The sequence below is a fragment of the Diceros bicornis genome, chromosome 6, assembly GCF_020826845.1.
Source record: "Diceros bicornis minor isolate mBicDic1 chromosome 6, mDicBic1.mat.cur, whole genome shotgun sequence".
Taxonomy (NCBI): Eukaryota; Metazoa; Chordata; class Mammalia; order Perissodactyla; family Rhinocerotidae; genus Diceros; species Diceros bicornis.
The window spans coordinates 72,347,753-72,371,530 of record NC_080745.1 but is presented as its reverse complement, the minus strand read 5'-3'; positions in this window follow the sequence as shown (position 1 = coordinate 72,371,530).

Below are 23,778 nucleotides of genomic sequence, written 5' to 3'. Positions count from 1 at the left end.
TAATTTAATGCTTATCTGATTTAATGCTTTACAATCTTACAAAACATATCATTGCACAAAAGCCAAATGTTTAAAATAAGATTTCTAAAATCTCTGTGTTCCTCCATTCACTTCCTTCTCTCAAATACTTCGTTTCATTTTTTTCTCGTCCCCCTTAATTTTTGCAACTGTAAATTTAACATTTCTTATAGCAGCCTTAGCATTCTGAAGATACACAGTAAAAAATTTATAAACTCCTAGTAAACGAATAGGTAAGGTAGAATGAAACAAAGGACACTTTCAGTGCATGGATTGTTTCTACATGACCCTAATCAATAGGTTTCTCAATGTTACAAGGGTACAGGGTGGGAGGGGAGGGCAGAGTGAGAGAGTTGATAGTATTTGAAGTATTTGATGGACTATGGGGCACACAATGAAAGGGGAGCTTATGAGCTGAGTATGTGTTTAGACTGTGGAGGAACACACACTGCTCCCTTAATGCAGCCTCATTATTTTTTATTCTGAAGGTCACATCCAAGAATATAATCATCCAAGAATGGTTTTCTCATATTTTTTTCTGTAAATGCTTGACAAGTCTACATGTGCAAAAACCATTTAGCAAAATGCCAACATAGGCTTCACACTTTATAATTTCAAAAAGCAGTAACAAAGATCTGCTGCAACTTGTAATATATTCAATACAAGGTTTTGAATAAGATTGAAAAATTTGAGGAAAATAAGTGTTCGCAGCAAGCAAAATATTACTGACATTTTTAATAATAATGAAAAATAAGACCCAGGTAGGGCAAAACAAAAATCCATTTTGCATGTCAAAGACTTGTTTGTAACAAATCTGTTTGGGTTACTTTGTTAGGTTTTGTGACTTTAATGGAATAAGTTCAAGGTTAAGAAAAGTAAAATAAATGTCTAAATGATCATGTGGAGGCTAACTTTTCCAACAAGGCTCTAAAAGATGAGAAATCTCTGTGCAAGAAATGACTTCATCTTTGCTTCAGGACTGCAGTTCTGTTCACTTTCAAGACAAAAAGGAAATCAAAATATCTGCCAACTGGGCTTGACGTAATCTATGTTCTCCCGGCTGTGCATAAATTTAAGGGTCTAGGCCCTGTTTCTTGTTGTATCTGGTGAGATTTTTCCTACTTGTCACATTTTTCAACATTTCTTAAGAAAACCACAAAAATTCAAGTGCCTTAAAATTTAAATAGAGAGTAGTATTAGCACATTATTAAATCCTTCTACTGTGGAAAGAGGTAAAGGGAAGTTGAGCATGAAACAGGCTTCATAGATCAGGGATTATAGCTGGAGAAACACATGGATGGAACTTAAGTTGGCCTAAAATAATGCAACTTAAAGGCGTTTTTAAAACCCTTAAAGTATAAATAAAAGATTCATCTTCATACATTTATAACTAGTTTGTAGTGGTGATGGGTTGTAATTAGTATTTTGGTGGTGAACATGATGTAATCTATGTAGAAATAGAAGTACAATGATGTACACCTGAAATTTTTACAATGTCATAAACTAATGTTACTGCAATAAACAAAAAATTAAAAAAAAAAAAGAGTCAAGCGCCTTTTGATAATTAGATGATAAATATGAGGGGAAAAAATCTTCCATTGACTTTCATTTCCAATTATTTCCAGATAATTTTTTATTTAAAGAAAATCTTTGAGAGAATGTGATTAACACTTAAAACATTGTATCTACTTAATAAATAAGCATGAGGTCCTTTGAGAAAATGATTTGTTTGGTTGTGATAGACTGAATAAGAGAAAACTGAGTTTTTCAAGAGCCTATACCTCATGGACAAATAGTTTCCAAAAATTGATCTTGAGTTCCATGGAAACAACCATGTTGATTTGCCAACCTGTGATGTCATTGACTCAGGCTGATTCAGGTTATGTTCAAGACTGCTGGCCTCATGGATAGGAATCTATGGCTTGTTTATATGCTCAAGCTTCAAGATTTCAACATAGGTATTCATTGATCGATGAGTGAAGTACTTTAAAATGGGGGTTGCCATTGACAAATGTCAATTGCCTGGCTGTGAAGTTTGGTGAAATCTCTTTTAATATTTTCTTCAATACATTTATGGCTTTTCTTAATGCCTCCTTATAGCTCTCATGGGTTTCCACTGTGATATTTTTCTAGTCTCCATCTTTTTTCTCCTGCCTGGGCTGTCCTTCTGGTTTTACTTATCACTTGTGTCAAGAGAAATACATAACTTCCCCTATTGACATAAAAGAGATAGACATTCCTGTCCTCAGATTTGTAAAAATTAAATAAAATATGCATGCCTAGTACTTATCATAGAGCCAGGTGCTTAGAAACCTTTCAGAACACGTTTGATGTTATCAATACTGCTATCATTATCAACAAGTAGAAATATTTCCTTAAAACTTTGCTACCTCAAGTGGGAATAAAGGGTTAGTGGATAAACTGATCTGAAAAATGAATACTCTTCTCATGGGATGAAATGTCTTAGTAAAGGAACATCCTTTTTTTTTTTAAACAAGATACTTTAAGAGTCACTTTGTGGGGCCGGCCTGGTGGCGTAGTGGTTAAGTGCACGCAATCCACTTCGGCAGCCCCGGGTTCACGTGTTCGGATCCCAGGCACGCATCTATGCACTGCTCGTCAAACCATGCTATGGTGGCGTCCCACATAAAGTAGAGGAAGATGGGCATGGATGTTAGCCCAGGGCCAGTCTTCCTCAGCAAAAAGAGGAGGATTGGCATGGGATGTTAGATAGGGCTAATCTTCCTCACAAAAAAAAAGAGTCATTTTGTAGTGTTTGCTTTTATTTTGTGTGTAATGAGGTTGTACTAGAATGTTGTGATATAGGGAAGCAGTGTATCTTGCTATAAATATGTCTAAATAGCCCTAAAAAATTAAAAAGCACTGTATGTGATGTAAAAAATTTTGCTAAATAATATTCACAGGAAAAAAAAAAACAGATCTTACTCCATTCCTAAACCTCTCCCAATTATAGAAGACTTTCATTTAAAAAAAAAATTCTTACAGAAATTTGATGGAATTATTTTATATAATTGAAAAAAGTTATTAATTTTTAGCCTTAGAACTAGAACAACTTCAGTATCAGTTTTGGTCCCTAGGCTCTTCATTATATGGAAGAAATTATTATATTAAATATGAGATCTGTATTTTTTGAAAGTACTGAGAAAATGGTTCGAAATTAAAGTGAGGATTTCCTCAGAAGTCTGAACTTCAGGGATGATATTATGCCTCAAATATCCTGTACCTGCCTTCCCTGCCTTCTGTTCCCCAAGTATCTAATATATACCTAAATAAGCATTACAAATAGTAGAGAAACACAGGTTTCCAAACTTCAAATATTCAAAAAGAAAATAACATAATAAGATGAGCAGTTAAATCTTGTAAATAATTGAAAGTAAATGATTCCTTTCAACTATTTTCAGTGAAAATGAGAAGTTGAAGATACAAATGCACTTTGAGAATGCGGACATTGCCTGGAATGATTGATAAGTTATAAGCCATTGCAAAGAAAAAAAATTTTCCTGCTTTAATATATTAAGTAAGTTGAAAAGACTGTTTACTCATCAAGTGATTATTCTCTACTGACTGTGTGCCAGGCGAGAGTACTTTGGAAAATGAGACAAGTAGGGCAGAGCTTCTGTTTGTCCAGAGCTCACATTTTACTTAGGGATGGGCGCATGTATGGGAGTTGAGGAAATACAGATAATAAACAATTAAATAGATGGATATGATGATTTTGAGTAATGAAATAAGCAATGAAGTAAAACAAGTTCTGTTTGAGAGAGTGTCTGGGATCTGTTTTAATCTGGATAGTCAAGGAAGGCCTCTCTGAAAAGGTGACAAGATGTACGTGCTTTGTTTGCCAAATGATACCTCATCTCCCTGCCATTGTCACACTTCCTCCCACCCTGCAGAGCTGAGGATTCACCCTGGGAGAGACTCAGGAAAAAATGGTCACATCAACCTATCAAGTAACCTATTTTACAGAGAGAGGAAAAGCTTGGAGGACTGAATGGATCCAGAGCCCTTCAGCATACTTAGTGGGAAAAGGGTAAAGACAGGGACTCAGTTCAAGCAAAAAAGACATATATCTGATAAGGGGTTAATATCCAAAATATATAAGGAGTTCATACAAGTCAATAGCATAAAAACAAATAACCCAATTAAAAAATGGGCGAAGGACTTGAATAGATACTTTTTTCCAAAGAAGATACACAAATATCCAATAGATATATGAAAAGATGCTCAACATCACTAATCTTTAGGGAAATGCAAATTAAAACTACAATGAGATATCACCTCACACCTGTTAGGATGACTATTATCAAAAAGAAAAGAAATAACAAGTGTTGGCAAGGATGTGGAGAAAAGGGAATGCCTATACACTGCTGGTGGAGATGTAAATTGGTACAGCCACTATGGAAACAGTATGGAGGTTCCTCAAAAAATTACAAATAGAACTACCATATGACTCAGCAATCCCACTTCTGGGTATATATCCAAAGGAAATGAAACCAGTATCTTGAAGAGATATCTGAATTCCTAAGTTCATCACACCTGGAGGACATTATGCTAAGTGAAATAAACCAGACATAGAAAGACAAGTATTGTATGATCTCACTTATATGCAGAAACTAATAAAGTTGAACTCATAGAAGCAGAGAGTAAAATGGTGCTTGCCAGAGGCTGGGCCAGCGGGAGAGAGAATGGTAGATACCGATCAAAAGATATAATAAACCTTCAGTTATAAGATGAATAAGTTCTGGGGATCTAATGTATAGCATGGTGACAATAGTAGATAATACTGTATTTTATACTTAAAATTTGCTAAGAGAATAGATCTTAAGTGTTCTCACCACACACATAAAAAAATGATAACTATATGAAGTGATGGATGTGTTAATTAGCTTGATTGTGGTAATCATTCCACAATGTGCACATGTATCAAATTATCACTTTGTACACCTTAAATATATACAACTTGAATTTGTCAATTATAACTCAATAAAGCTAGGGAAGAAAAAGGGAATATTGGAAGGCCTCACATAGAGAAAAGAATAGTGAAACTCTCAGAAACCAGTCCAGGAATAGAATAAATCATCAGTTATTGTGAGTTAGTTAAACGGGCTTTGCACATCTAATAGGAATTTTTAGTGTCAACATCTAGACTGTACATTAGAAATTAAACACTTGATAAATTCTGTATACTACATCGTATGGTAATTAAGTGATCCTCAAAATATTGGTCTATATTATGGATATATTCCATAACTCTGAGAAAGGAGGGCATGCCAGCCAGATATATTTCGTATATTTTTTTGTCTGTATGTAACAATATCTCTTTACAGAATTGTTAGGGAAATCTTTCTCCTCCAAACTACAAAGCATTCTGCAAGGAAGAAATTCCGGTTTCTTTGGTGAGGTGAGGTGAGGTCTTTCTTCTTGGAATCATGGGGAGGAACTTAGGTTTTGTAGAAACCAAGTGGTCCTCTATTCCTTTCATTTTCCAAATAAACTTTATTTTCACTGTTCCCATTGTTAGTTGAATTGAAGGTGCAGGTTCCCTAGGCCTGTGGTAGAAACTTCTCTCTGCATAACGATAGAAAAATGAAATATTTTTCCTCAGTGATAGCAAATTATAATCTGCTTTGGAGAAGTCATCTGGGAATCCAGGATATAATTAATAGAATTTCTGTTATTAAATGGTCTGTAAGGGTAGCTTCTAAGTGTCATCCAAAGGGTAAATGTTGTTCTAATGTGTGTTGTGTGCTATATCTCATGGATAGATAGGTTGAGTCAGGAGAGAGAGAAAATGGCAGTGTCCATATTGCCTACTCGGTCTCAGAAGACCTTTGGGAATAGCACACTATACTGGGAATATTTTTTTTACTGTGTGGAAGTATTTTGGTATTTGGTATTTTGAAGACATCTCAAGAACAGCTCCATAACGTTGTCTGTCTTCATATAGGAGCTGCTGTGATTTAGAAATAGCCTGCTGAGGTTACTTAATCTGCCTGGGAGTAGGCATCTGCCTGTTCACGTCATCTTTTACATAGAAATATAATATTTATTGGTTCCATTTATTTTTTCTTAATTTAAAAAGGTTATTGGTGTTTGAGAGCAGATGATAGAAATAAAAATTTACAGGAAACAATCATGGCAGAATATTAACATATCTGCAAAAAGGGAAAATATAGAAGGAATTCAAGTAGAGCTTTAAATGACACAAGATAAAAATGTCCCTCAAAGAACCCTCAAACACAGTAGATAAAATCTCACTCTCTCAGAAGGGAAACTGGGAATGAAGAAACAGTAATACTTCCCTTTATATAGCATTTATCACATTTAATCTTTACCTCTCTGAAGATGAGTGAGGCAGTTAATGTAATAGTCCCATTTGACAGATGAGTCAATTGAGGCACAGTTAGTGACTGAGCCCAATGCAAAGATTCTGGCTTTTTTTTAAGGCACATAGAGTAAAATGTAAAGAAGTTAAATGTATAATTTGATAAGAATTAACAAATGTACAAACTTATGTAGACAACATCTCAACCCAGACAAAGAACAATTCCTTTAGCCCAGGAAGTTTCTGTGCTCAGTTAATGTTAATTCCCATCCAACCACAGGCAAGTGCTGTTATGACATCCATCACCATAGATTAGTTTTGCCTGTTATTGAACTTCATTTAAAAACAGAATGAAATCTTTCATTAAATACGCTTTTGTGCCTGGCTTTTCCATTCACCATAATGATATGAGATGTATTAACGTTACTTCATTTGTTAGTTCGTTATTTTTTATTACTGAATAACATTTCTTTATATGCATAACGCAAAAAATATTTATTTACTCTTTGTTTGATAAACATTTGAGTTATTCCAGTTTGGGGCTATTTTAATTAAAACAGATTTAAAATTCTTGTACAAGTTTTTCAGAAGCCACACATTTTTTCATTTCTCTTGGATAAACTCATAACAGTGGGCCATAGGGTAGGGATATGTTTAACTTTATGAGAAAAAGGTGAACAATGTTCCAAAGGTGTTTTACCATTTTGTATATCACCAACAATGTTATGCGAGTTCCCACTGTTCCTCATCCACATCAGCATGTGCCATTGCAATTCTTTTTATTTATCTTCTTTGGTGAAGTTTGTTTTCAAGTCTTGTGGGCATGTTATTCATTGGATTGTTTGCCATTTTATTACTGGTCTGTAGGGATTTCATATAGCCTAGGTACAAGGCATTTTTCAGATATGCGTGTTGCAAGTATTTTCTTAGACTATGTCTTACCTTTGTCATGCTAAATGATGTTTTATGATGAGCATAAATTTTAATAAATGAAGTATAGTTCACCTTTAAAATCTTATTCTAAAAATTATGGTTTTTGCCATTTGTGTCCTCTCTGAAAAAAATCTTTCTCTACCCCATGTTTGAGAAGTATTGTCCTATATTCCTTCTGGAAAGTTTTAGTTTTAGGTTTTATTTTTAGGTTTTGGATTCAACTCAATTAACATAATTGTCCTAGGACCATTTTATTGAAAGTATTTTCTCCCTTGTGTTATTCTTGTCCCCAATGTAAAAATGAAATCATCATATATGTGTGGGTCTATTTTTGAACCCCATTCTGTTCCATGGTCCTATTTATTTACCTTTATAAGTTACCACAATGTCTTGATTATTGTAACTTCATTGTAAGTCTTGATAACTTGCAGCTTGTCTGGGCTTAGAGGGAGGCAAGCAAGGCACCTAGGGCGCAGAATTTAAGAAGACACACACTCTCAGGGTGATGGAACCACAGGGCCATCACTTGCGTGACCTTGCCTCCTTAAATTTCGCACCCTATCTGCTTCGCTTGCCTCACTCTAAGCATAGCCCTGAAGTGTAGTGTAATTCTGCCAAGGATTATGTCAAATTGTATTGCCTGTTCAAGGTCCTTTGCATTTTCATATAAATTTTAGAATCAAGTTTTCCATTTCCATAGAAAAAAACAACTATTAGGATTTTGATCAAGGTTATTTTGTCTCTATAAATCAAATAAGGTGAATAGATATCTTGATAGTATTGATTTTTCCAATCAATGAACATGACATATGTCTTATTTAGTTCTTTCTTCTTGGCAATATTTTGTAATTTACTATGAAGTGTTTTGCACGTATTTTGCTATACTTATTTGTAAATGCTTTTTTAAACTGATATTTTAAATTTCCAAGTGTTCATTGCCAGTACAAGGAAATGCAATTGACTATTGTATATTGACTTTGCGTATTGTATGTATTGTACAGTCGAATGTATAATAGAAGTAGGCAAGGTCAGCATTCTTTACTGTTCCTAATATTGGTGGGAAAATATTCGTTATTTCACTTTTAAGTATGATCTTAGTTATAGGTTTGTATAGGCACATTTTATAAGTTTGAGGACGTTTACTTCTAATTTGCTGACAGCTTTTATCATGAACCTCTATTGAATCTGGTCAAACGCTTTTTCTGCCTTTATAGTGGTGATCATCTCTCTCTTTCTTTTTTTTTCTTTCATTCTATAGTTGTGGTGCTATATTGATTAATTGTGAAATATTGAAACAAACTTGCATTCCTGCAATGAACCCCACTTGGTAAAAATGTATTATCCTTTCAATATATTTTTGGATTCAATATGTTAATATTTTGTTAAGGATTTTTACATCTATACTCATGAGAGTTATTATTTTGTAATTTTATTTTCTAATAATATCTTTCCAGGTTTTGATACCAAAAGTACTGTTCTAGAGTCATGAAATGGGTTAGGTATGGTTTCTTTCTCGATTTTCTGAAAGATTTTATATAAAATTAATATTATTTAACATAAATGCTTCATAACATTTAAGAGTGAAGCCATCTGAAACTGGAGGTTTTTTTGGGAGAGTTATTACAAATTATGGTTTTCATAAGTTTATATTCAGATTTTTCTACTTCTTTCATCAGTTTCATTAATTTGTGTATTTCAAGTATGCTGTCCATTTCATCCAAACTATCAAGTTGATCAACCCCAAAATTTTAATGTCTGTAAGATCTGAGTTGATGTCCTGTCTTATGTTTCTGATATTGGTAATTACCGTCTACTGTCTTTTGTTGTTGCATAGTCTAGCCAGAGATAGACTATTTTTTGATTTTATCAATTTTATTTGAGATATATATATATTTTTTTTTGTGAGGAAGATCAGCCCTGAGCTAACATCCATGCTAATCCTCCTCTTTTTGCTGAGGAAGACTGGCCCTGAACTAACATCTATTGCCAATCCTCCTCCTTTTTTTTTCCCCAAAGCCCCAGTAGATAGTTGTATGTCGTAGCTGCACATCCTTCTAGTTGCTGTATGTGGGACGCGGTCTCAGCATGGCCGGACAAGCAGTGCGTCGGTACGCGCCCAGGATCTGAACCAGGGCCACCAGTAGCGGAGCGTGCACACTTAACCGCTAAGCCACAGGGCCAGCACTTATTTGATATTTTTAAAGAAACTGCTTTTGTTTTTCAAAAATTGTTTTTATTGTTTTTTTCTCCTTGATTTCTGCTCCTATTTTTCTTTCTACCTAACTTGGCCTTAATTTTATCTTCTACTTCTAGGTACTTAAGGAGGAAATGTAAATCACTTGATATATCTATTCTTTTCTAATACATGCATTTAAAGCTATAATTTCTGTCTATGTATTTTCTTCTATGCATTCCACAAATTTTGTTGTTAAATATTCTTTATCATTGATTTTAAATTATTTTTAACACGTTTGCTGTCTCTTCTTTGGTCCATCAATGATTTTAAAATGTGTTGTTTAATTTCATATTGTGATATTTTCTAGATGCCTTACTGTTATTGAGTTCTAATCTAATTCTACTCTAATCTAAATCTATTATGATAAGTGAACTTGCTAATAATATTTCAAACTATTGAGAACTTATTTTGTCTTAAAATGTGATACATTTTGGTGATTATTTTATGTGCACTTGAAAAGTATATATTATCTGAGTTATTGGCTGTATCAATGTAAATAAGTCCAAATTGGTCCACAAGGTTGTTCAAATCTTGTATATTTTAACTTTTTTTCATAGCTGTTTATCAGATACTTTTTGAGGGAGAAAACAGAAGATACATTTTATTTGCCTATAGATGCATGAACTATCTCTAGAAGAATACACAAAAACTGGCAAAATTAGTTGTATCCAAAAAGGAAAATAGGGGGCTGGGGTGGGAGGGAGGTGTTACCTCTTATACCCTTTGAATGTTGTGCCTTATATATTCTACCTATCCCCAAATCCAAAATTTAGTTGCGTTAAAATTGCCAACTAAATTTTGGATTTGTCTACTTCTCTTTAATCCTATCAGACTTTTCTTTATATTTTGCAGCTTTTATAAGTGGTGAACACTTTAAGCATTGTTATGCCTTCCTGATAAATTGACTGTTTCTACCTGCTGTTAATATAGGCAATGTTTTATTGTGTTTACTCTCTGCATAGCATATCTTTTACCATATTTTACCTATCTGTATCTTTGTTATCTGTCTCTCATACCCAAAATATAATTTGGTCTTCCTTTTTAACCAGTCTGAAAATATCTTTCTAAAAATTGAAGTGTTTAGTTTATTTAGTTTATTTTTATAATATTTATCAGTATAGCAGGATTAGAAATTCACTGTTGCTATTTGTGTTCCAATTGTGTTCTTAAGTGTTTTTTCGTTTATTTTGTCTTTGTGTTTCTCCTTTATTGACTTCTGTTGGGTTATCTTTTCTTTTTTTAAAAATTTTCCATTTTAATGCCTCAGTTGGCCTTTTAACTATACCTCTTTGTATTATTTTTGTAGTTTTTGTAGCAACTATGACAAGTATCCTTAATTTATCACAGTCTACAGAGTTAGTAATGTACAATTTCACATAAAATGTAAGAACCTTAAAACTGTAAAATTACATTTATTACCCACATCTTTGTATCACTGTTGTTATATATTTTCCTATATATGTAATTAATCTTAAAATGCAATACTATTGTTTTTGCTTTAGCAATTGCCTTTGAGATAAGTTAAAATAACTTTAATAAAGAGAAAGTCTTTTACAAAAATCCAAGTATTTATCCTTTCTGAAGTGATTCATTATTTCTTGTAAAATCAAGTTTTTGTCTGATCTTATTTTCCTTTATCCTAATGAAACTCTTTTAACATTTCTTGTAGTTTGAAAAAATTTGCTAGTATGAAAATCTTAAAGACTATCTTTTGTTGTTTTGTTTGTTTGTTTGTTTTAAAGTGTCTTTATTTTACACTTATTTTTAAAATGTATTCTTCTGGATGGTTATAGAATTATTCTTGTTTCACATTTGTTTTTCTTATAGTAGTTTAAAGATGTTATTCTAAGTCTTCCAGCCTCCATTATTGCTAACGAGAAGTCTTCTATAAATTGTATAATTTTTCCTCCGTATGTAATCTCTTTTCTTCTTCTGGCAGCACTCAAGACTTCTGTTTTTCTTTCATTTTCTGTAGATAGAAAACTATATACTTAGGGTTGTTTCCTTTGTCTTTATCCTGCTGGTGAGTCACTGAATTTTTGGGTGTGGGCTCAGACACCAGAATTGTCTGTTTATGCAGTCTCTCTTTCAAAAGTGTTATATTTTGTTCTATCAAGCATTTAGATTTCTGTTGGATCCTTTTAGGTTCTGTGATATTTGGTTTTATTCTTTGTTGTGGTGAGTCCATTTTGGTTTTGAACTTAGTTTTAGGTTGTGACACTTACTCTAGGACAGAGTCCTTAATTCAAAGCTTTGTCATTGTCATGGCCTTAACTGAATGCTCAAATTGCTCACTGTGGAATCTCTCCTAGCACAGCATAACTTCTGATGCCACCAATCAGGTCTCAGCCCTTAACCAGGCAATATGTGCTGGACCTCATGGAAATTTGTCCTTCCCACATCAGCCAATAGGATCTCAAACATCCATCAAAATGCATGGTCAAGATAACTAAGAATTGACAAGTAAAAGGCCTTTACCCTAGTTGTGTGATTTTTGTAATGTCTATGTTCGGAAATTATGGTTAATCTTTTTTTTCCCCCATGTCACATGATAGTAGCTTATGCCAATTTCCTTGGTTACTGAAATATTCCACACAGCATCCAATATGGAAATGTCTGGCCATAGCTAGTTTTCATTATATGATGGTTTAATTCCTTCTATGAAGCCTGTCTTCCTTCCTCTCTATTAAAAAACATTTCCCTAGGAAAATCCAATAATGGGAATGGATGATTTGAATAGTCATCTTCCCAGCCATTTTCCTAACGCCAACTATCGATAGTTTTGACTCCGATTTAAACTGTTCTCGAGAAGCAGGGATCTATGCAAAAGATCAGTTTTTACAGGCAGATCTCATCCTGCCTTGGTCCAAATTCCAGTGTAGGTTATCTTTCTGTGCTTATCTTTCTAATCTGGTATGTGGAACTGTGAGCAATAAAAATATGGTATAATTTAGAGGAATTAATTTTTTGGTATTTACAACTATAGAGAGAAAAATATGATTTTTCTCTCATGTTAATTTCTATCGCAAATATATGGCCCTTCTTGAGCACAGTTTTATTGAAATAATGTGTTAAACTCCATGCCATGAAAAAGCAGGGCTGGCAGCATCCGTTGTCCCAAATAACCAGTACTTATTAAGCACCTACCGTAGATCGGCACAGGATGAAGTCACAGATTATTCCAATGGATAGATCTTCAAGCAGGCAAAGAACACTCAATTAAAAGGTAGGGTTTGGGAGATTTTGTTTTTGATTTTTTCATTTATGACTTTGTGGCTTAGGCATGTTACTTATCACCTCTGAGTCTCAGCTTTCATATCTGTATAATTAAATAAATAATACATAAATCAAAGGGGTTTTAGGAAAATAGGGAAAAAATAATATGTATAGAAGCCTCCTAGAAACGTTTCTTAGCTCAAGCCAATCACCATAATTTTATTCATCATGCCAGTGATTGGCTTAAGAGTATTCATACTACTGACCAAAGAGATGTTAGGGGCTTTAGGGAAGCTATCAGAAATAAACTAAACACAAATCAATAATGCTGGAAATACCAAGATAGTCTAGATGCCATCAACATGGTCCTGGTTAAATAACAAATTTGCATGCAGCCTTTGATAATAACAATGACAACACTCACATATATTTATTGAGATGAAAAGTAAATAGTATTGTCATCTCATTTTTAAAGTCTGTCATGTATATGAAAAACCAACAAAGTGTTGGCAAATTCTCTTTATATGATAAGGGTGTATATATTATTTTTATATTTATTTGAATGATTTATATTTATATATATTTTAAACATAGATTTCTTGGATAATTTTTTTTAAAATCATTGGCAATAAAGGTATTAAAAATTTGAGTTTCTCTCCTCATTCCTCCCAAAGTTTTATGAATATTTTGCTCAGCTGGTGACTGAAGAAAAAGTAAGGTTTCTTGAACAGGGATGTTTAAAATAAAAATCCTTGAAACATGGAAAGTAATTATTGCTACTTTTCTTTGCAATACCATGTGCTATCTCATGGCAAGATAATTATAACAAATCATGGGGGAAATTTTGTACACTTATGTTTAATTAGTTCCAAAGGCTATTGTCTATCTCAATCTTCACCTCTGAATAATATTAGCATAGAGATTTTATCTGGAGGTGTAACTTGTGTGAATTTTTCCCCTCTCATTGGGAATTGTCACCAGGATAATAGATTAGATTATTGTTCCTCCTATTATATGCTATTTTAGCAGTGTCTGTAAAATACTAATAAAGATAAATCTCAATAGTATGGGAAGAGAAAGTGAAAACTATTAATGAGAGGGAGAGAGTTCATCATAGCCATGAGACTTAACATGTGTGATAGAAAATTTCAGAGCAGGAGGTGGTCTCGGGCCAGTCATTTATTGTACACAATGGGCAAATTGGTTAATCTCTCTAAGTCTCAGTTTCTCTCATATATAAAATGAGTAATAAATTAACAGTGCTGTCATGAGTATTAAATAACTAATACAAAAAAACCCCTTGGACAATGTATGACACATAGTGGGCATTTCATAAACATTGTTTGAATGAATTCCTGAACATAGATTGCAGACACTGTTATCTTTAATTTACAAGTGAGGATATTGAGTCTCAGAGAGCTTAAGAAATTTAGCAAAGATGTTACAGAGAATATGTCACAGAGCTGAGTTTCTAACCAAGTCCATCTGACTCAAAGCCCATAAGCCTAACACCTTCCCCTCTTGCTTTGGGTTTTAGAAAACCCCAAGTAGCACACACAGATTTCCCTATGCTATTCCTGTAACAACAAACATTCATCTTTCTCTTCCTTCTTCGCATATCTAAATGCATTGTACCGATATAATGACTTATTGTTTTTAGTAAAGTAACTGAGTACCATCTATGTGAAAGACGCCAAACTAGGCACTGAGTGAGACAGAACAATGAATTATACAAAATACTATCTCCTAATAGTCAGGTACACATTTTATGCATGTTATATGATTTTTCTTTCTATGGATTTAGGGGCATTTATTAGAATTATTTATTTCTCAAGAGTTTTCAAGAAAGATTTGAGGGAACATAAATAAAATGGAGAGATACCAAAGCAACACAATCCTCTCCCAAATCGATAACAGTCAAAAACCTTCAAACAAAGCAAAAGTGAAAACTAGAAGGAAAAAAAGCAAGAATTATATATAAAAAAGAATTATATAATAATGACTGTGAGGTAGTCAAACTAATATGACTATATTAGAAAATCTAGATTTTTGAAAGTTTTGTTATGGGGCATAAAACTACAAGCAACCTATAAACCAATGCAAAAGCTAATACAAGATATATAACATAGCTCTTACTGTCTAATTAAAGTAATTTAATCCAAGTTTTAACTATTTTTAACAGTTCTAAACTCAGATATTTCTCATTCTGTTTTTATAGAGGACTTTGGACAATCTAACTATAATATAGCACAGATTTATTCAACATGTAAATATCTTACATTTGACATCTCTTGAAGAACTATTTTTAAAAAATAATTCCATATTTATACAAATCAGGACCCAAAACCAGCAGAGTGAAAACTTTGAAAAGATGTTTTCCTTTCTGGTGGAAGTTGAGGTCTTCTGGACTTTAACCAGCTGAAGCTGCGGAAGGGGAGATAGAACTGTGAATAAGACAGCTGTTGTCTCTGCCTTGGGAAGCTTGGAATCTATCAGGGAGGACAGATACTGCAGAAATGATTAGACGTGTGCAACAGAAATGGGGGGTGAGTTTACAGGTAGGTGTGACAAGTACATTCGATCTTTTTAAAGGCAGGAACGTTTCAAAATTTACGAAGAAGGAGTAGAAATACGCTAGGAATTTACTACACAAAGAAATGGGAGGGGTGAATGTTGGTGTGTGAAGGTGTAGAGAGAGAAACTCTGGGTAAATTAAAAACACAACAACAACCATTGATGGGGAAGAGCAAGGTACGTACAAGAAAGTTAGAGAAGTACAGTGCAGTTAGCAAGCAAAGACTGAGAAGGAAATGAGACTAGAGAAACGAGCAGAGAAAATGAGCAGAAAATCAACAGGAGCTAATACAGGGCTTAATAATGTATGACGACATAGTCAATGTTCAACCATGTTGATATGATTATTATATTTATTATTATTCATTCGACCCTAGACTTAAAATTGTGTGTCTCATTCACGACAGACTTATAAAGATAAATAATTTCCTCTGAGTTGCTTTTATAAGGAGTAAGAAAAGAGTTCATGCTGAGATAGAGGAGCCCTCTCAGGACTCTATATCAATGGTTGTGACTTCCCAGTCAGTTCCATGCAGGGAAGAAAATAAGTCTATTCCGGAGAAAGGGCTGCACTATTTTTAAAAATATAAAACATTGTTTCAAAATATTCTTATGCAACATCCTTGACTCTGAGAAACAAAGCTTGTTTTACATCAATTTCATTTGATTGAGGAAAGACAGTAAACATATGAACCTGTGATATATGATCAGAACTGTTTTCAAATATTGCTCTATTCTACACTTTCTTTTCTGGGTGACAGTGTCTCTCTAAAATACATATTTATTCATTTTATTCAGGTCTCAGGGAGACAACTGCCAAGTGCAATGCCTCTATAGGAAAGAACAATACTGTGAGTTAAAGAAAAACCCGAGGATTTTTGGATGAGAGTGTTAGGTCTATGGATTGCATGTTTCTGATGAAGGATTGGAAAATCTTACCAATAAAATAGCAACAGACAATAACTGCCATGTCTGTAATTGGAGAAGAGTGAACTGGAGAGATTTGGAAGCAATCTTATTTGTGAATCAATGACTAGGAAAAGAGAATTGGAGAAAGTGTGTTTTCATTAAAACATCTAATAAAAATCTCTGGTTCCTATTTTATTGATTGATTAATTGACTGATTTGAGGGGGGATGGGAATTTCATTTCAACACACAGTCTCTTCATGGCAGCTGGCCTTGTAATTTTCATGCAAATGTCTGGCAAACTTGTTTAGGAAATCCATTGGTATTCAGAAATGGTAGGAAGATCTAGAGAGCAAAATTACTGATTTGCACCCCCTGGAGATGAATATTGAGAGTCAGAAACTGCCTTTACACAAAAGGGCAGGTGGAGGGAAAACTGGAATTCATGTAGGCAACCTTGGCTCTAATCCAGGCCCCCACTTACTATCTCAAGTCATAGTGATAACTTCTGTCTCATAATAGAACTAACTAACGGTGCCATTTTTGTAACACATCTTTAATTGCCTTGTATATTTATCATTTTATGGATATTATTATGTTTTTTCTAGATACTTATGGGTTGTAACTTTCCCAAATTAAGTGACAACATCCTTAGAAACAAAAGACCTGTCTGAAATGACAACTAAAGTCCTCATAATGTTTTGCAGTTTTGTGCCATTAAATGTGAGCCTTAATGAAAATCCTCTGAGGTATGATTTTATAATGTCTTTATTTTAAAGATGAAGATATACAGTCAAAGACGATAGCTTACAATAATAGCTTCTGAATCTAAATCATTTTTTTTCTGCTATAGTTCCTTCTATACTTTTTAATTGCCATTTTTTGGTCAAGCACAGGCACTCTTTCAGATAGAAACTCAAAAAATGCTTGTGAATGAATAAATAAATATGGATATAACCTGTGCTTGATAAGTATGTGCTGCTTGCTCAGGTTTAGGTTTAAAAAAAAAACCACACATTTCTCCTGCCTTCAAAATTTTGCAGTCTGTTCGGGTCATGTAAATAGACATACATAACATATAACATAACATAACATAACAACATAACATAACATAGCATGTTAAGTAAATTAATGAAATATAAATGGAGTGTTACAGGGTGTTGATAAGTATGGCAATTAATTTTCCCCAGGGGTATGGAGAAAGGCTTTACCAAAGAGATCACATTTCCAGAGTACTGTAGGATAAATTGGAGTTTGCTGGGTGAACGAACAGGAATAGACATTACATACAGAAAGAACAGTATGTTCAGGAAGACATGGAGTTATAAAAAAACATGACTACATGCTCTGGGAGGGGTGAGAATTGCAGCTTGCCTGGAGCCTAAGGGCCTCATGGGAAATTACAATATAAGGAAATGAGGCTGAAGAAGTAAGTTTGGGCCCAGTGGTAAAAAGATTTATGTCTCAGGTAAAGGAACTGATCTTGTAAAAGCCTGTCTGAAACTTTCTTTTTTTACCAGGGGAGCTACATAACCCGTTTTTTAAGGTATTATAAGAAGAACTTTCAGTCATTGAGTGCTTCTTAAATCCCTTGGCCTTTTGGTAGGAGCTTCACAGTTGTAATCTTAGAAAATTAATGCTCCAGAACCACACTATGAAGTAGGTAACATGAATCTTATTTTGCATGTGACCAATATAAGTCCAAGAGAAGGTAAGAAACTTGCTTCTGTTCACAAATATAATAGGCAGTAGATTTTCTTCTGGATCAAACCCCTAAGGTTCTCATCAGGGCTAGGAGGGGGCATTACAAGCAAGGTGCCTAGGGTGTAAAATTTGAAGAGTTACTCATTCTGAAGGTCCTGCAGGTGCCAACCCTACACTAGCATGATCCCAAGAGTGAGTGGCCCCCTAAATTTTGCGTCAGTCCTGCTTCCCCTAAGACTGTTGGTAGTGAGGAGCCCTCTCTTCCTCATAATACCACAGAAGATGTTGGGAAACTTCTGCCTCCAAAAAGCGCCAAAAGCATGCTTCACTAGAGATTTCTAACCAATGTGTCTATCTCTGCCCAACTCCTCCAATCCAAGCTCCACAAACCTGACCCAGAATATTTTTGAAAAGTACAATTATATCATGTCTCTTTCCTGCCTAGAATTTTTCGATATCTACTCATTTGACTTAGGAATAAGCCTAAAATTCTTCATACAGTCGTCAAATTCCTGCCTATTTGCTATCAAATGCATGCCTATTTTTCTCATTTTCTGCACTTCCATCAACATTAGTTTTATCAAATTCTACTAATGTAATGAGGTCTTTCCGACCGCATGGCCTCTGTATTAGCTGTTCCTCTCCTTGTAATATCCTTCTCCTTCTTTTCATACTCCACCAAGACTCATCATTGAGGTCTTAGCATCTGGGTCTCTTTCTTAGAGATATCTTTTTCTTCTCTGTCAAAAATAGCTTTATTGAGATATAATTCACAAAAGATACAATTCAATGTTTTTTAGTATATTCACATGTATGTGCAATTCTGGTCTTCCCACCTCCACCCTCAGCCTTAAGCTACCACTAATCTACTTTCTATCCGTATAGAGTTGCCTATTCTGGACTTTCACGTCGATAGAATCATACAATACATGGATTTTTGTGGCCAACTTATTTCACTTACGGAAATGCTTTCATGTTGTGGATATATCAGTACTTCCTTCACTTTTATGACTGAATAATAGTCCATTGTATTGATATACCACATTTTTTTTGCCCATTTGTCCATTGATGGATATTTGGTATGCTTCTACCTTTTGGCTATTTTGAATCATGCTGCTGTAAATATTCGTGTACAAGTTTTTGTGTGCACATATGTTTTCATTTCTCTTGGATATATATCTAGAAGTTAAATTGACCATTTGTATATTTTCCTTGGAGAAGTGTCTATTTAGATCCTTTGCCCATTTTTTTGAGTAATTTGACTTTTTATTATTTAGTTATAAGAGTTCTTTATATATTCTAGATACAAGTCCCTTATCAGATATATGATGTGCAAACATTTTCTCCCATGCTATGGGCTGTGCTGTCACTTTCTTTATGGTATCTTTTGAAGCACAACATTTTTTTTAATGTAGTTCAATTTATATATTTTTTTCTTTGCTTATGCTTTTGGCGTTATACCTAATTTTTATCATATCAAAAGTTAAGAGGCGGCAGAGGAATTTAAAAAACACATACTTAGCATTATACAGGAAAAAGATTATGTGAAAGAGTGAGTTTTCAGCACTGCTGAAACTGGCTCATTTCGTCAAGATGCTGGCTAACAAACCTATATAATGCAAACGGTGTTTTGGTTGACAAACATGTTGTGACCAGAGGCTCTTAGAAACCTATACCTGTGTTTCCTACGGGAGCTATAGTTCAGTGTTTGTTAATTCAGTGTTCATGGTGAGTTTAGAGAGCATAACTACCATGAATAACAAGAATTGACCCAAGTTATCCACTGCGTTCTGGCCTGTAGTATTTCTGCTGAACAATCAGCTGTTAATCTTACTGGGCTTCCCTTGTAAATGTGGAGTCTTTTTCACTTGCTACTTTCAAGGTTTTCTCCTACTATTTGACTTGCAGCATTCTTACCATAATTTGTCGATTTGTGGATTTCTTTGTGTTTATCTTTCTTGGGGTATTTTGAACTTCCTGGATGTGTAGGTAATTATTTTTTTTTTTTGGTGAGGAAGATCAGCCCTGAGCTAACATCCATACCAATCCTCCTCTTTTTTTTTTTTTTTTCACTTTTTCTCCCCAAAGCCCCAGTAGATAGTTGTATGTCATAGTTGCACATCCTGCTAGTTTCTGTATGTTGGACGCCGCCCCAACATGGCCCAACAAGTGGTGGTTCGGTGCACACCCAGGATCTGAACCCAGGCTGCCGGTAGCGGAGCACACGTGCACCCAAACACTAAGCCACAGGGCCAGACTGTAGGTAATATTTTATCAATAAATTTGGGGAGTTTACTGCCATTATTACTTCCTCTTATTATTATTTTTTTAATTCTCCTTTCTCTCTCTCTCCCTCTTGTATTCTCATGATGCACATGTTTGTTCTCTTGATGGTCTCGCACATTTCTCCGAGGCTCTCTTTAATTTTCTTCATTCTTTTTTCTCTCTGTTCTTTAGCTTGAATAATCTCTATCAGTCCACCTTTAACTTCAATAATTTTTCTGCCAATTCAAATCTACTGTTAAGCCTTTATGGTGACTTTTTAAATTTCAGTTATTTTACTTTTCAACTCCAGAATTTTCATTTTTTAAATCATTTCTATCTCTTTGTTGATATTCTCTATTTGATGTGACATTGCCATCATATCTTCCTTTACTTGCTTAATCATGCTTCCCTTTAGTTTAGTGGACATACTTATAATGGCTGTTTTGAGCTCTTTTTCTGTTAAATCTGACATCTGGTTGCTTTCACAAAGTTTGTATTGTGTGCTTCTTATCCAGTGTAGATTGCATTTCCCTGTTTCTTTCCAAACCTCACAACTTTTTGTTTGAAACAAAATAATAATTTTAAATAATATATTGTAATATGGAGCTCCCCCCTCCGGACAAATAATTGTTATTGTTATTTGGTTGTTTATTTTTTAGTGACTGACTGAATTCTTTCAGTCAATTCTATCTCCCCCTCCATAGGGTTAAGCTTTTGATGTTTCTCCTTATGAAGGCACAGCGTTGAGTATGCCCACAGTTACCCTGGGATGACACTGGCTTTGTGGTGATTTTCCTCTTTCCTAACTATACCCAACTTTTAAACTCATTAATTTCCTGTTGATCACTGTACTGTTTCAATGATGCCTTAGAGCATATATTTCTCTGCAAACGAGTCTAATCAAATTGTGGCTCTTTTGAAGGAGTAGTTTCTGAGGTTAATGTTAGCTATTTATTCTAACCCCAGCAGGGCTTTTCCCAGCTGTCTTATTCCCCAATTCTTTGCTACAAACTAGCTGGCCTACCATCTAGGCTGTATCTTTATCAAATCCATGAATCTCCTCCTAATTGCCTTTCACTGCAATCTCCCTGTTCTTGAAAGCACCCTTAGGCTTGAATTTCTCCAAGTTCTTTTGAAAATGAAGTCAGTTCTTTTGTGAAGTGATTAGGAGATATCTCTTTTGCCACCTGCTTCTTCCTTCCAGACACCCCCACTCAGTAGCTGAGAACTCAGTGGAGTGGGGTGGGGGTGGGGGGCAACATCCTGAAGTTCTTTCAGCTTGCCTTTCTGGTATGGAGCCACTGCCTCATAAGCCAGGGGCAACAGTTATAGGGTCTCCAGAATTCTCAAATTGTCGCGCCCAATTTAAAACCTCCATTCCATTAGTGGGACTGTATCAAAGAAGGAAGTTTCTACCTCTTAAATGCACTCACCCAGGACTTAGCCTCAGCAACAGGATTGGGAAAGGATGAAAAATGCTGAAGTCTTGCTCCTCTTGGGAAGAAAACTCTCTGACTTGGAGCTGAGGGGAAAGGGTGCTCTAGGTTCTTGGCTCTAGTGGTGGAATGGTCTTTGCCTTGCTTAGCTAAAGGCAGAATGAGGAGAGAGTAGTCTTTGTTCAAATACCACAGACTCTTTCCTTTCTTACTGATTTTTTTAGATTTTCTTAAATAAATCTTTCTTAATTTGCTCTTTGTCTTCAGTACCATTTCCAGAGGTTTGCAATTTTTAAAAAAAATAATTTTTACTAGTTTCATTGGGGTGTGGGTCAGCAGAGCTCTTCACACTGTGGTGCTGATAGTCAATCAGAAGTCTTTTCTGATCTGCTGTTCTAAATTAGAGCCCTTTGTGATACTATACTGTGTATCCCTGTTAATTTTTTCCCATATATTATCATCATGGCATAATTATAAATTTTTATAATAAATTGTTCAATGTTAACCTCCTCAATTAACTCTGGCTCCTTGAGGTCAGAGTCTATGTGTTTTATTTCAACTATAATTATATAGTTGTGGAATATAGACTAAACTAGTACCTGGGTCCTCAAATATTCATTGACTGAGTAACTGAACACAGTTATTAGAGTGACTAGATTGTGTTGATCAAAGGAGCATGTGTGTATAAATGGTAGAGTGGGGAGTAAGGATTTTAAAATGAGTCCAGTCCCTCAAACCTGATAGACAGGATGGATAGTGACCCTAAGAAGTGGGATGGAGAATACTGAAGACAGATTATATTCGTGGTGAACTTCTTTAAGTCTGAACACTGGGAGACATTTTGCAATATAATTATGTATGCTTTACTGTTAAAAGGTTCATATTCATAAGAGACCAGGGTGAAACACCAGTTTTCAGAAAACCCTGATTGGGATAAAAGAGACCATTCATGTTGCCCTAACCCAGGGGAGTCTTCCCAGGGTAATGGGCCACTCAGGCATTGAAATTCCTGTTTCCTTGGCTTACACAGCTCCCATGCCATTTTGGACATTTAGAGATCTGCATTATTCAGTTTGGGCAGGTGATCAGAGCTGAGGGGCAGAGGTCAGAACTCTGGGTGAGAATTGGAACTGGAAGGTAGGAATGGTGCCTTAATTCAGGACACAGAATTAAATCAAAGGACTAGAATTATGTTAAATAAGAATATAGTTAATAATGTCACCAATTTCTGAATACAAAGAGTTCGGGAAAACAAATTAAGAATCCTATCTTATGTGACCATAAATCCATTGGATGCCTGAATAGAACAAAATGCAGAGTAAGGGAGAATTCTCTCTGCCTGACTGTCTTTGAGCCCAGACAACATCACTCTTCTCCTGCCTTAAGAGTTGGACTCAGACCGGAGTTTACAACATTGGCTCTCCTGGTTCTCAGGCCTTCAGATCTTTTAGATATTTGAAGTTTGACTCTGAATAGGATTTTAACCAATAAATATTGATTGTATCTTCTCTACACAAAACGTAGAGTTAGTCACAGAAAGAGTCAATAAGATGGATTCTTCCCTCATGTCACTAACAGTCTACAAAGGAAAATGGACCATGGGAAGTAAATAACTAATAATTTCAGGCATACACCATCAGTACCTAATGAGGCATTCTGTGGTAAGTGCTATGGAGGATAGAGTAGAAATCCTGTACAGATTAGGAAGCCTGTTCATGCCTTCCTTCAAGAGGCATTTATTAAGCATTCACACTACTCTGGACTCAGCACTAGTTGCAACAGATATATTAATGCAAAAAACACATCCAGGGGGCCGGCCTGGTGGTGTAGTGGTTGAGTTCAAGCACTCTGCTTCGGTGGCCCAGGGTTCGCAGGTTCGGATCCCGGGCGTAGACATATGCACCACTCATCAAGACATGCTGTGGCAGCATCCCATATAAAGTAGAGGAAGATGGGCATGGATGTTAGCCCAGGGCCAATCTTCCTCAGCAAGAAAAACAAAAAGAGGAGGATTGGCAACAGATGTTAGCTCAAGGCTAATCTTCCTAAAAAAAAAAAAACACACACACACACACATCCGGTCCCTGACCTTTTGAAAATTCCAATCACTTGAGAGAGACAAACAGTAAACATATGAGCAAAA